Raw genomic sequence first — 14,154 nt, 5'->3', positions numbered from 1 at the left:
TAATTTTGACTCACATTAGACCTACAAACAGATAGTGGTACATTTTCATTGTGAAACATATCGCTGGATCTGAATCATTAAGCTCACCATGGCCGAAGAGTTCTGCGATTACAATTTGAATGGACTTGGACAACTTTTGAAGTTTCCTGGGAATGCTGTGTACTCATTGTGTGTGTTAAACTTTATTTTTTCTCCCGTAGCAACGTTTGGAAATATTCTTGTTATTCGCGCCCTGTGGAAAGCCTCATCGATTCCCGCTAATATAAAGAAGTTCTTCCTGAGTCTTGCTGTCTCTGATCTTGCCGTGGGATTGTTCGCCCAGTTAATGTACGCAGTGGTGTTGAGGATGGCAGCGGATGGAGGTCATAACTTCGACTCACTCTGTCCAACAATTTTAACTGTTTTGGGGTTCTCTTCGTTTCTTCTCACTTGCGCATCATTTCTGAATGTAACCGCCATTGCTGTCGATAGACTCCTCGCTATTAGTCTTCATCTACGATACCAGGAACTTGTCACTTCAAGGCGCGTTTATTAATATAATAGCCTTGGTATCACTATGGCTCACAAGTGTTGTCACTGCTTCCCTTTTCGTAGCTGTTAATAGTCGAAGTGTCATTGTAATTGTTATTTGTGAATTCGTTGGTATTCTCTTGACAACAGTAGCGTACATTTATATTTACAGAGTTGTTAGACATCATCAGAATCAAATCCACAGTCAACTTCAGCAGCAATGGAACTATTTCGGGAGAAAAAGGCCGCTTTCAACGCTGTGTACTTCTACGTAATTTTTGTCGCATGTTATCTTCCGAGTTTTTGCTCTACAATATTGTTGACAACGGATAGCTCACAAAGTTCTTTTTGGTTGGCTTTTGCCGTCACCATTCTTATCGTTCTTCTCAATTCGTCGTTAAATCCTGTAGTTTACTGTTGGCGATATCGAGAAATTCGTCAAATTATGAAAAGCACAGTGAAAAAAATATTTGGCATCACCAAGAATTAATATGGAAAAAAGCTGCCTTGTTAACTCGAATGGAGCGAAGCTCTCTTAACCTGACGTCGAATTTGAACGTTGATCATTGATCACACCAAAAAGGAAGGACCGAGAAACAATATTTCTTCGAACAGTTCTCCAGCGGAGAAGAGATTTAAAGTGGCGTCGTGTTCTTCGGCTAAAACATCTGGCCACTGAGATATGGTTATGGAAGACCTCGGTAGCGAAATTGATTTTGGTGATATCTAGGTTATCCGACCTGACTAAGACTGAAGAACTGAATTTTACAGCAAAAGGACTGCAAGCAAAGCTGACTTGTTTTGAGGAATAAGAAGTCTGGATTAAGACAAAAACTTTCAACAAGAACTTTACTTCCATGTGAAAAGTATAAATTCACGGACAGAAAAATAAGGGAACTGCAAAGTCAGACCGATGAAGCCAAACGCAACGACAACAACACTCGCAGCAAACTGTTGACGGTATTTGGAGGCTTACAGACGACAGGAAAAGTTGAACTGAATTTGAAGGTAGAAGCTAAGCTACGTAAAAGACTGAAAATTAAAAGCGCTGCTAACCGACTTCATGGGGTTTTGTGCACCGGCTGGAGCGAAGCCTGTAGGCAAATGGCTAAAATGAAAAACAACAAGTGTGCTTTTTCTAGGGTCCTCTGATCATGAGCGGGTGCTCAAATGTGGACCAAAACTCAAGGATACTAACTAAACTTAAAATTAGTGTAAAAGCACACATTTAAAGCACTGCAAAAATACGAAAGCTTGAAATCATTGGGGAAACTTAAAAATGAGCATTGCTGTGCAGAAATTCTGATCTGAAACTGCCAAACTGTACATAGGTGGAAATATGTCAAAATGTAGAATTTAACACGTTTTTAATGTTAGTTTATCCTGGTCGTTGTTACGATAATTTAGTTTCTCTCTAAAATGCAAATTAGCAAGTTGCAACACATTAAGACTGAATTTGTATTTGACACTTCCTTCTTTTTGTGTTGCGTATTTTTAAATTTACGTTTCACTATTTCTCCTTATTGTTTAATGAACTAAATTCTGGTAAAGGGCTTGAGGAATGAATGTTGCGTAAGGGAGTTGATTGTTCTCTCAAACTTTGAGAGAAGGTATGAGGAAAATCAATTTTTGTTTCGCCTTCTATCTATTTGTATTGTGTGCAGTAGTTTCACCATTTGCCTATAGATTCAAATGTTAACTATTTTTAGTGTCACTTTCAATGGCCAAAATGGAAACGACGGAAACGTCAAAATAATGGTTGAGCCTTGTCAACAGTCACAATAATAGTGCGCAGAAGTCAGTATTAATAAACATCTTTGGTTGCAGATGGCCATTATGAAAATGAATTATTACTTTAAAAAAAATGGCCAATTTTTCGAGCTCTTCCGGTGTATTTTAAAGAAGTCGCCAAAACGTTTTAAATATAGTATGTTCTTCCTGAAAGAAATCACTTAATATTTCCCTCCCGGTGCTCCTGGGATCAATGCTCGCTTACTATTCAACTGAGTGTTGAATACAGTATAAAGAATATCCCAAACCTTCGCAGGTGGTTTTCCGAAAATAAAATGTGTATTCGCGCTGTTTCTACAGAAACACTAGAAAACTATAAATCACTGTCACTGCCAATAAGCTTTTAAATCTCAAAATAACGCTACTTTCACAAGTTTTTGCTTTCGTAGCCGAACGTGAGCGATGAAACGCTAAATGACATGTGCTTTTACTGAATTGCCAGCCCTCGTGTTAATGCCAGACATCCCAACAAACTGGATTCCCATTGGTTACTGAGGAAATCCCTTGTAAAGTTTGGCAATGGAATAATATCCTCGATGCCTGTGACAAGCTAAGACGATATGCATAAGAAAGCTATTTCGAATTTCGCAAAAGCCTGAAAAACAATGGTCTATTTATATACAATGTGTGAGGAACATTTGATAAATCGAGATACCCTATTAAGTAATTTTAAAATGCAGGGATTACCCTAAACACAAACCCTGATTTTTAAGTCTCCAAAGACTGATTTGCATAGTTTTCATACATTATTGTAGCAGTTATCAACGAGGTCAAGCCGACGACTAATGAACAACAGCGAATGAACTCCCCGCAGAGACTCGTGACAAAATTATCTATTGAAATTTGCTTGAAAGGCATAGTGGCTAAGTCCTCCTTGTTTTGCCTCTGTGTATGCGTATGGTAGCCAGCAATGGGCAAAACTAAAGGAAATTGAAGCACCGCGTTGTTCCTTTTCTCGATTCTTCTTCGATTCGTGAAGTTCATTATCGATCGAACCAGGAGTTCTTGTCACTGTCTGTGAGTACTTTCTTTTTTGTCATCAAAAAATTTTGTTTTTTTCCTTCTTTTGTGGTCCCGGCCTCGCTCTGATTTGTGTTCAAGGACTTTGGTTTCTTCTAGGACTTTTCAGGACAAAAAAAAAAAATTCTTCCCATGTCAACGAGAATTCTCGACAAGTAATGTATGACACTCTGGCCAAAGGAAACAAAAAATGCAAATGAGAAATAGAAGCTTCCGGATGAACCACTCTTCTGCGAACAGGTCAGGGAGAGTTCACGCCTTTCGGAGATTGTCATACCTCGATGGTTAAGTAATGTTAGAAAAACGAGCAGGATTGTCTCATCGGGTTTAAAACCACCAGGAAAATTGGGTAGAGTAGAAATTGCGACTGAGGAGATGGGTGTTAGATTTTGCAAATTCAACATGGTGGCTACGATTAACCGAGATTCTAGCACTCTCGCCATCACAAGAGACAGGACGATGGGAAACGAAACATTTTATTGGGATGGCCTGAGTTAATTATGAAAATAATTCCAATCCCAAAACTCTCACAGAAAGTTGCCCTCATGTTATCCTATTATTGGCAAATGTCAAATTGAAAGAAGTAGTTTGTGGGAATATTCTGTATTTAAAAAAAGAGGACATGTTTTTAACCGAATTTAAGACCTGTTTCAATGTCGACCCTTTCATCATCACTGGTTTATCTGCCGCTATCCGCCCACAATATCAGACTCTACGTTTGAAGGGAGAAGAGACTACATTTTTTTGGATGAAGTAGAAGCTGTTGTTGAAACACGAATAGTTGGGAAATATTTACTCCGAAAAACATTCCTTCAATTTTATAGAAACACGCGCGATAATGTTCTTTTATTATTTTATTTATTTTTCATAACTGTCAGTAATTTACTGTGTTTGCATAGAGACATTAAGAAAAGACGGGTTTAAGCCAATAAAACGCGCGCTTATCTAAGGTGATATTATACAAAACACAGTATCCAGTTGCGTTAATTCCTTTTTCCATGAATTTAACTGACAGTTGTCGATTGTGACACTGGAGTGAATTACAAACAAGTAGCGGCACATTTTCATTGTGAAACATATCGCCAGATCTGAATCATTACGTTCACCATGGCCGTAGATTTCTGCAGTTACCGTTTGAAGGGTCTTAGTCAAGTTGTCCAGTTTCACAGGACTTCTCTGCTGTCATTTTGTGTACTATACTTTATTTTGTCTCCCTTAGCAACGTTTGGAAATATTCTGGCTATTCGCACCCTGTGGAAAGCCTCATCGATGCCCGCCAAAATAAAAAAGTTGTTCCTGAGTCTTGCTTTTTCTGATCTTGCCGTGGGATTGTTCGCCCAGTTAATGTACGCATGTGTTTTAAGGATGGCGGCCGATGGAGGACATAACTTTGGCTTACTCTGTCCAACAATTTTAACTGTTTGTCATTTCTCTTTATTTCTTCTCGGCTGCGCATCATTTCTTAATGTGACCGCCATTGCTGTCGATAAACTCTTCGCTATTACTCTTTATCTACGATACCGGGAACTTTTTACTTCAAAGTGCGTCATAATAGCCTTGGTATCAATATGGATCACAAGTGGTGTCGCTGCTTCTCTTTTCGTTTCGCTTAATATACACAACGGCATGGTAGTTGTGATCGTTGAATTTGTTGGAATTCTCTTGACAACAGTAGCGTACATTCGCATTTAGAGAGCTATAAGACATCATCAGAATCAAATCCACAGTCAACCTCAGCAGCAAAATGCGCAAGCGAGGGAACTATTACGGGAGAAAAAGTCCGCTTTTAATACTGTGCATTTCTATGTAATTTTTGTCGCATGGCATCTTCCGAAGTTTTGCTCTGAAATATTGTGGATAACAGACCACGCTCAAAGTTCCTTTTGGTTGGTCGATCACGTCACATTCTTCTTCGTTCTTCTCAATTCGTTGATTAATCCTGTAGCTTACTGCCGGCGATATCAAGAACTTTGTCAAATTATGAAAAGCACAGTGAAAAAAATGCTACGCATCACCGACAGTTAAGGTTGAATAAAGATGCTTCCTTTATTTTTTCTTTCACTTCGAACTAATATGTACAGTTAAGTAATTATGCAGCATGTCTTAAGGAGGAACTTAATGAACATTTGTTGAACAGCGAAACAATTTCTTAACCCGTGAACTAAATGTTGGTTGCGGCACAACAGTGCTATTTCATATCACGAAGGAAAAGTAAAAAGAAATGTACGCCGAAATACAGAACAAGAAAAAATATAAGTAATAATTGTATGCATGAAAATAAGTTACACAAAACAAATTCGTTTATGTCTTACATTGTTGAAGGAGGAGATAAAAACGTGGCATAAATAATAATATTAACGATAAACGTGAAATCAACTGATCCGTATTTAGTTTTTGTTCCTGTAAAATGACCCACAAATGTCTGTTTATTTATTTATTTATTTATGTATTTATTTATTTATTTATTTATTTATTTATCTAATTTCTCCTTCCCTCCTTCCTTCCTTCCTTCCTTCCTTCCTTCCTTCCTTCCTTCCTTCCTTCCTTCCTTCTTTTTCTTGCTGTCTTAAAATATTTTGATGTGTAGTTTATCCCGATATCTTTTTAAATATTAGCTACACAGTTTGGGTGGGTGCCTTGTGCTAAGACTCAAACAACTCCAAAGCACTGCAAGAAAACTCTGAATACAATTTTAGCAGGGAAATCTTAATCACAATATAACAGGGTTTTCACCAAGAAAAATTTATAGTTTTGGACTGTTTTCGCCAAGAAATTCCAAGAATCCCATACAAAGACTCATCTGTTTAACGGCTTTACCTTCGACGCCCCACAATGCATTGCATTTCAGCATGGCTGCCATTGAATTGTTATGAAAATAATACTGTTTTCCTATATATTATCGGTGTCCGTGCTGCACATGCGCCGAATATATGCCGCCTGATTTGCATATCTGGTTAACAGCTTCAGAATATTTTTAAAAGTTAATAACTGTCACATCATTTCTGATGCCACCAAATTAAGGATTACTTTTCGAAAGATACTTACTTATATACATGACTGAGTAAAACAACTAAGACCTATTGGTTAAGCAGCATTAATATTGATTCTTCACGTAGCTTTTCATTGATGTTCAGTTTTTAAGCTTCTTCCATCTCAAGATAAGTGAGACTTCCCCTTTATTTACCGAACAAATGATGGATTTTAAGTTCTCAGATACACGCCTGTGGCCAAGAAAAACTTCTACTGTATGGAGTCACTAGCTGAACGTGAATGATTCCACGTTTTAGAAGCATCATGATCGCATGAGTGACAAAAGGAGCAGATGTTCGGCGATAAACAGGGTACATCATGCAATTGACTGAAGCATTCACTGACGCGAGCGGTGCAATGACAACACAATAGTCAATTATGAAAGAAACATTTTATGAAAAGAAGCCCACATGTACGCATGCAACAGATGATAACAACCCAACGATTAACAAAACGACAATATTCTCCAATTAACAAAAAGAAAGCGACGGTTTTAAATTGTATGTGTGACATATTTCGATTGAAAACTCTTCATTCATTGTCTACTCTTCCACAATAATTATTCTCTTTGTTTTAAGAGACTTGCCGACAAAAAGCAAGGAGCCGTTTTTTTTTTTTTTTTATAAACGACATACTCCTGTTTGGAGTAATCTTTTAAGATTTACAGTTTAAAAAACGTCAAGAACGTTTTTGTAAATTTTAAAGAAAGACGCACTAATTTTTTTTTACAATTTTTTTTCTTAATAACACTCAGAATTTTTGAGGTATTTGCATAAAGATATAGAAGCCAGAGATTAAACCAATAAGAACTGCGTGTTCGCCTAAGGTCACTTTACTCGAAACGCAGTATGTAGTTGTGTTAATACCTTATTTAATGCAGTTATCTTACAGCTGTCGATTGGTAAGCATAACTCACATTTGAGCTACAAACAGATATCAAAAATTGCCGGATCTGAATCATTAACTTCACCATGGCCGAAGAGTTCTGCAGCTACCATTTAAATGGACTTGGACAACTTGTTCAATTTCACAGGACTTCCCTGCTCTCATTGTGTGTATTACACTTTATTTTTTGTCCCGTGGCAACGGTTGGAAATATTCTTGCTATTCACGCCCTGTTGAAAGCCTCATCGATTCCCGCTAATATGAAGAAGTTCTTCCTGAGTCTTGCTGTCTCTGATCTTGCCGTGGGATTGTTCGCCCAATTAATGTACGCAGTGGTGCTAAGGATGGCAGCAAATGGTGGCCATGACTTTGAATTACTCTGTCCAGCAATATCAACTGTTTGTTATTTCTCTTTGTCTCTTCTCGCTTGCGCATCATTTCTGAATGTAACCGCCATTGCAGTCGATAGACTCATCGCTATTACTCTTCATCTTCGATACCAGGAACTTGTCACTTCAAGGCGCGTCATAATAGCCTTGGTATCAATATGGCTAACAAGTGGAGTCGTTGCTTCCCTTTTCGTAGCTTTTAATAGTCGAGGCGCCATGGTGATTTTTATTAATGAATTTGCTGGACTTGTCTTGACCACAATAGCGTACATTCATATTTACAGAGCTGTAAGACATCATCAGAATCAAATCCACAGTCAAAATGCGCAAGCAATGAAACTATTCCGAGAGAAAAAGGCCGCCTTCAATGCCGTACTTTTCTACGTAGTTTTTGTCGCATGTTATCTTCCAAATTTATGCTCTTCAATATTGTTGATAACGGATAGCTCACAAATTTCTTTTTGGTTGGCTATTCATGCTACAACTTCTATCGTTCTTCTCAATTCATCGTTAAATCCTGTAGTTTATTGCTGGCGACATCGAGAAATTCGCCAAATTATGAAAAGCACCGTAAAGAAATTATTCCGCATCACCGAGACTTAAGATTGAATAAGGATGCTTCGTTAATTCGAATGTGCATTCGAGTTATTAAGCTGAGATACTTAAATGACGCGAAGCTCTGTTGACCTGGCGTCGAATTTGAACGTTGATCATCTTGCACAGCAAAAAGGGAGGACCAAGAAATACTATATCTCCGATGAGTTCGGCGGAGTCTTGTCCAGTGGAGAGAGAGATTTAAAGAGTCGTGTTCTTCGGCTAAAACATCTGGCCACTGAGACATGGTCACGGAAGACCTCGGTACCAAAACTGATTTAGTGATATCTAGGTTATCCGACCTGAAGACTAAACTAAAAGGGCTGAATTTTGCACCAAAATGACTGTAAACCAAGGTGACCTGTTTTGAGAAATGCGGAGTCTGGATTTAAAACAAAAACTTTTAACGAGAACTTCAATTCCATTTGAAAAGTGTGAATTCACGGATAGCAAATAAGGGAACTGCAAAGTCAAGCCGATGAAGCCAAAGGCAACGTCAGCGATACTCTGAACTGTTGCCGGTATTTGGAGGCTTACAGTCAGGAAAAGTTGAACTGAGTTTGAAGGCAGAACCAAAGCTACCCAAGAGACTGAAAATTAAAAAGCGCTGCTAACTGACTGCATGGAGTTTGTGGAGTGTAGGGAAATGGCTGAAAGGAAGAGGAACAAGTGTGCTTTTTCTAGTGTCCTCTGATCAGGAACGGGTGCTCAAATGTGGACGAAAACTATAGGATACTTATTAAAGTTAAAACTAGTGTACAAGCATATTTTTAAAGCACTGCGTAAAATACGAAAACTTAAAATCAGTGGGTAACCTAAAAATGAGCATTGCTGCGCAGAAATTCTGATCTGAGACTGCCAAACTGTACATTGGTGGTAAAGATGTCAAAATGTAAAATTTAACACGTTTTTGATGTTAGTTTATCCTGGTCGTTGGTACAATTATTTAGTTTCTCTCTAAAATGCAAATTAGGAAGTTGAAACACATTGAAAACTGAATTTGTATTTGACACTTCCTTCTTTTTGGGTTATGTATTTTTTTTTTCTTAATTAATATTTCACGACTTCTTCTTGTTGCGTAAGGCAGTTCACCGTTCTCTCAAAAGGTATGAGGGATCTCCTTGTATTATGTGCAGTAGTTTCACCACTTGCCGATAGATTCAAATGTTAGCTACTTTTAGTGTCACTTTGAATGGTCGAAAATGTATTTGAATCCATGGAAACGTCAAAATAATGGTCGAGCCCTGTCAACAGTCACCCCACCAGTGTGCAGAAACTAGTATTAATTAATATCTTTGGTTGCAGATGGCCAGGATGAAAATGAATTACAACTTGAAAAAATTGGCCAATTTTTCGAGTTCTTCCGGTGTATTTGAAAGAAGCCGCTAAAAACGTTTTAAATATACTATGTTCTTTCTGAAAGAAATCACTTAATATTTTCTTCCCGGTGCTCATGGGATCAATGCTCGCTTACTATTCAACTGAGTGTTGAATACTGAGTATAAAGAATATTCCAAACCTCCGCAGGTGGTTTTCCCAAAATGAAATGTGTATTCGCGCTGTTTCTATAGAAACACTAGAAAACTATATATCACTGTCAGGGCAATAAACTTTAAAATCTCAAAATAACGCTACTTTCAAGAGTTTTTGCTTTGGTAGCCGAGCGCGAGCCATGAAACGCAAAACTGACGTGTGCGCTTTTACTGACTTACCAGCCCTCACGTTAATGCCAGGGATCCCAACAAACTGGATTCCCATTGGTTACTGAAGAAATCCCTTGTAAAGTTTGACAATGGAATATTTCTTGATAACTGTCACGATCTGGGACGATATGCATAAAAAAGCCAGTTTGAATTTCCCAAAAGCGTGACAAACTTTGGTCTATTTATATATAATGTGTGAGGAACATTTTGTAAATCGAGATACCCTATTACTTAATTTGAAAATACAGGGTATAATTCTAACAAAAACCTTGAGTTTTTAGTTTCCAAATTCCGATTTGAATAGTTTTCTTACCTTATTACAGCAATTGTCAACGAGTTCACGCCACTGACAAATGGACAACAACCTAGGAACTTCCTGCAGAGACTTGTAACAAAACCATACATTGAAATTTGCAATAAAGGTATAGCGCTAAAGTTTTCCCTGTTTTACTTCTGTGTACGCGTATGATAGCCAGCAATGGGAAAAACTGAACGATAGTTAAGCACCGCGTTGTTCCTCTAGCTTTCAACTATTCTCCGATTTATGAAGTTAATTATCGATCGAACCAGGAGCTCTTGTCACTGTCTGCGAGTACTTTCTTTTTCTCATTTCAAAATTTGTTTATGGACTTTGGTTTTTTCTAGGACTTTTCAGGATGACAAAATCCTTCTTATGTCAACGACAATTTTCGACAAGCAATGTATGACACACTAGCCAATGAAAAGAAAAAATTCGAATGAGGAATAGAATTTTCTGAATGAACCTCTCCTCCACGAAAAGGTTAGTGGAGAGTTCACGCTTTTTAGGATATGGTTAATTAACTTTCATTTAAAAAGTTATTACTTATTCACTCGCGCAGCTTTGAAGATTTCCTTTTTTCTGTTTTTAAATTGTTTAATTGAGCCAGAATTCAACTTTAATTTGGCTAAAAATAGTTTTTTTTTTACCCTAAAAGTATCTTTACGAACCTTTGGAATAGCCTCAATTTAATTCGTTGAAAAATGATTGCTTTAATGAAATCTTTATCTTTAATAGAATAGGATTTCGTGATCTCAACAAACATGGCGTTAGAAACCATGAAAGGGCCTTACACACTAGCAACATAATTTGGGCTTGCGCCCTCTGATAATACTCGTGGAACTCCAAAGTGCTGCAACAGAACTCTTAGTTTTTGCAAAAATCAACCTCGTTACATCTAACAAAGGGACAGGTAGTTTAAGCGATGAAAGTTAGTACTCCACTTTAAGCAGGGAACCCGTAATCAGAATATAATGGAGAGAAAAAACGGCTAAGACGGCAACGATAAGCAGGGTCCATCATGCAATAGACTGACGCTTTCACTGACGCGAGCGGTTTAATGGCTTTCCAGCAAGAAAAAAAAATAGTTTTAGACTGTTTTCCGCAAGAAATTCACAGAATCACATACAAAGCCTCCTTGGCTGTTTACAGGATTTTCCTGGACGCCCCACAATATATTGCAATTCAGGTGGCCGCCATTTAACTGTTATGAAAATAACACTGTTTCTCTTACGTAATATCTTTTTCCGTGCCGCACATGCATAGAACATATGCGGACTGACTTGTATATGTGGATTAACCGCTTCAAAATATTTTTCAATGTTAGTAACCGTCATATCTGTTCTGTTGCCACCAAATTAAAGATTTCTCTTCGAAGTATGCTAACTTGTATAATTGACTGAGTAAAAGAACTAATACCTTTTGACAACAACATTAATATTGGTTCTTCACAAAGCCTTTCATTGATGTTCATTTTTTTAGCTCCTCTTATCTCGAAATAAGGGAGACTTGCTCTTTGTTTACCAAACAAATGATGGATTTCCAGTTCTCAGATTTCTGACGTGCCTAAGATCTAGACTGACAAGCTCAACGTGAGTCATTCCACTTATTAGAAGCCCCATAAGTGACAAAAGGAGCAGATGCTTGACAACAACATTCATATTGATTCTTCACAAAGCCTTTCAATGATGTTCAGTTTTTAAACTCCTTCCATCTCGAAATAAGAGAGACTTGCTTTTTATTTACCAAACAAATGATGGACTTCCAGTTCTCAGATACGAGCCTTAGGTCTAGACTGACAAGCTGAACGTGAGTGATTCCACTTTTTAGAAGCCCCATGAGTTATAAAAGGAGCAGATGCTCGACGATAAACAGAGTCCATCATGCAACTGACTGACGCATTTACTGACGGAAGCGGTATGATGACATGATACAGGAGTCAATTATGAAAGAAACGTTATATGAAAAGAAGTCCACACGTATGCAAAGGACGATTAACAAAACGACAATATTATCCAATTGACAACAAGAAAACGACGGTTTTTAATCGTATGTGTGACATATCTCGATTGAAAACCCTTCTATCATTGTCTGCCTCTCCATATTAGTTATTCTCTTTGTTTTAAGAGACTTGCCGACGACCAATAAACATTTGGAGAAGCAAGAAGCCGTTGTTTATAAATGGCATACTCCTTTTTGGAGTAATCTTTTCAGATTTACAGTTTAAAAAACTTCAAGAAAGTTTCTATAAATTTTAAAGAAAGACGCACTAATTTTTTTTTTTTTTTCATTTTTTCTTAATAACCATAACATAACCTTGCATAAGAATATAAAAGTCAGAGATTAAACGAGTAAAAACGGCGTGCTCAATTAAGGTCATTTTATTCGAAACGCAGTATTAGTTGTGATAATTCCTTATTTCAGGCAGTTATATTACAGCTGTCGATTGGTAATTCTAACTTACATTAGAGCTACAAACAGATATCATATATCGCCGGATCTGAATCATAAAGTTCACCATGGCCGAAGAGTTCTGCAGTTACTATTTGGAGGGACTTGGAGAACTTGTTCAGTTTCACAGGACTACCCTGCTCTCATTGTGTGTATTGCACTTTATTTTTTCTCCCGTGGCAACGTTTGGAAATATTCTTGCTATTCGTGCCCTGTGGAAAGCCTCATCGATGCCCGCAAATATAAAGAAGTTGTTCCTGAGTCTTGCTGTCTCTGATCTTGCAGTGGGATTGTTCGCTCAATTAATGTACGCAATTGTGTTGAGGATAGCGGCTAATGGAGGTCATAACTTTGCCTTACTCTGTCCAACAATTTCAATTGTTTGTTATTTTTCTTTGTTTCTTGTCGCTGGCGCATCATTTCTGAATGTAACCGCTATTGCTGTCGATAGACTCCTCGCCATAACACTTCACTTACGATACCAGGAACTTGTCACTTCAAAGCGCGTCATAATAGCCTTGGTATCAATATGGATCTCAAGTGGAGTCACCGCTTCCCTTTCCGTTGCTGTTACTAGTAAAAGCGCCATTGTAATTGTTATTTGTGGATTCGTTGGAATTATCTTTACAACAGTAGCGTACATTCATATTTACAGAGTTCTAAGATATCATTAGAATCAAATCCACAGTCAACTTCAGCAGCAAAATGCGCAAGCAATGGAACTATTCCGTGAGAAAAAAGCCACTTTCAGCGCGGTGCATTTCTACGTGGTTTTTTTCGCATGTTATCTTCCGAATTCATGCTCTACAATATTGTTTATAACGGATAGTTCTCGAATTTCTGTTTGGTTTGCTTTTCACGTTACATTACTTTTCGTTCTTCTCAATTCGTCGTTAAATCCTGTTGTTTACTGCTGGCGATATCGAGAAATTCGTCAAATTATGAAAAGCACAGTGAAAAAAATATTCCGCATCAACGAGAATTAAGATGGAATAAAGATGTCTTGTTAATTCGAATTTTTACAAACCAAGGTGCCTTGTTTTGAGGAATAAGGAGTCTGGATTGAAACAAAAACTTTCAACCAGAAATTTCTGGTAGCAAAATTAATTTTAGTGATATGTAGATTATCCAACCGGATGACTGAAATGGAAATACTGAATTTTGCAGTAAATGTACTGCACAGCGAGGTGACATGTTTGGGGGAAGAAGGAACCTGAATTAAAACTGTCAATTCGTAGACAAAGTGATAAAGCCTTAACGTCGACGACATACACAGAAAACTGCTGTGTTTGGAGACTTGTTGTCGACAGGAAAATTTGAAATTAAAAGGAATTACCAAAGCTTAACTTGAATTCGAAAATACAAGAAGAGGTGCTAACTCAAAAAGTGTTGAATTTCAACGTTGAATACAATATAATACAATATTTATTTTGCCTTATACAACAATTACAGATGGAAAAAAAATGATGAAAATTGACAAAAA

The 14,154-nt window shown here is 37.5% G+C and overlaps 1 pseudogene; it reads left to right on the top strand.

The window, feature by feature from the left end:
- Nucleotides 1-12,674: 12,674 nt before the first annotated feature.
- Nucleotides 12,675-13,657, top strand: LOC146485571 (melanocyte-stimulating hormone receptor-like; annotated as a pseudogene).
- The last annotated feature ends 497 nt before the right edge of the window (nucleotides 13,658-14,154 follow it).

The sequence above is a fragment of the Pavona decussata genome, unplaced genomic scaffold (assembly GCF_977016875.1).
Source record: "Pavona decussata unplaced genomic scaffold, jaPavDecu1.1 SCAFFOLD_26, whole genome shotgun sequence".
In the NCBI taxonomy this organism is placed as follows: Eukaryota; Metazoa; Cnidaria; class Anthozoa; order Scleractinia; family Agariciidae; genus Pavona; species Pavona decussata.
Note: the sequence above shows the minus strand (reverse complement) of the source record. Positions and strands in the feature narration are given on the sequence as shown.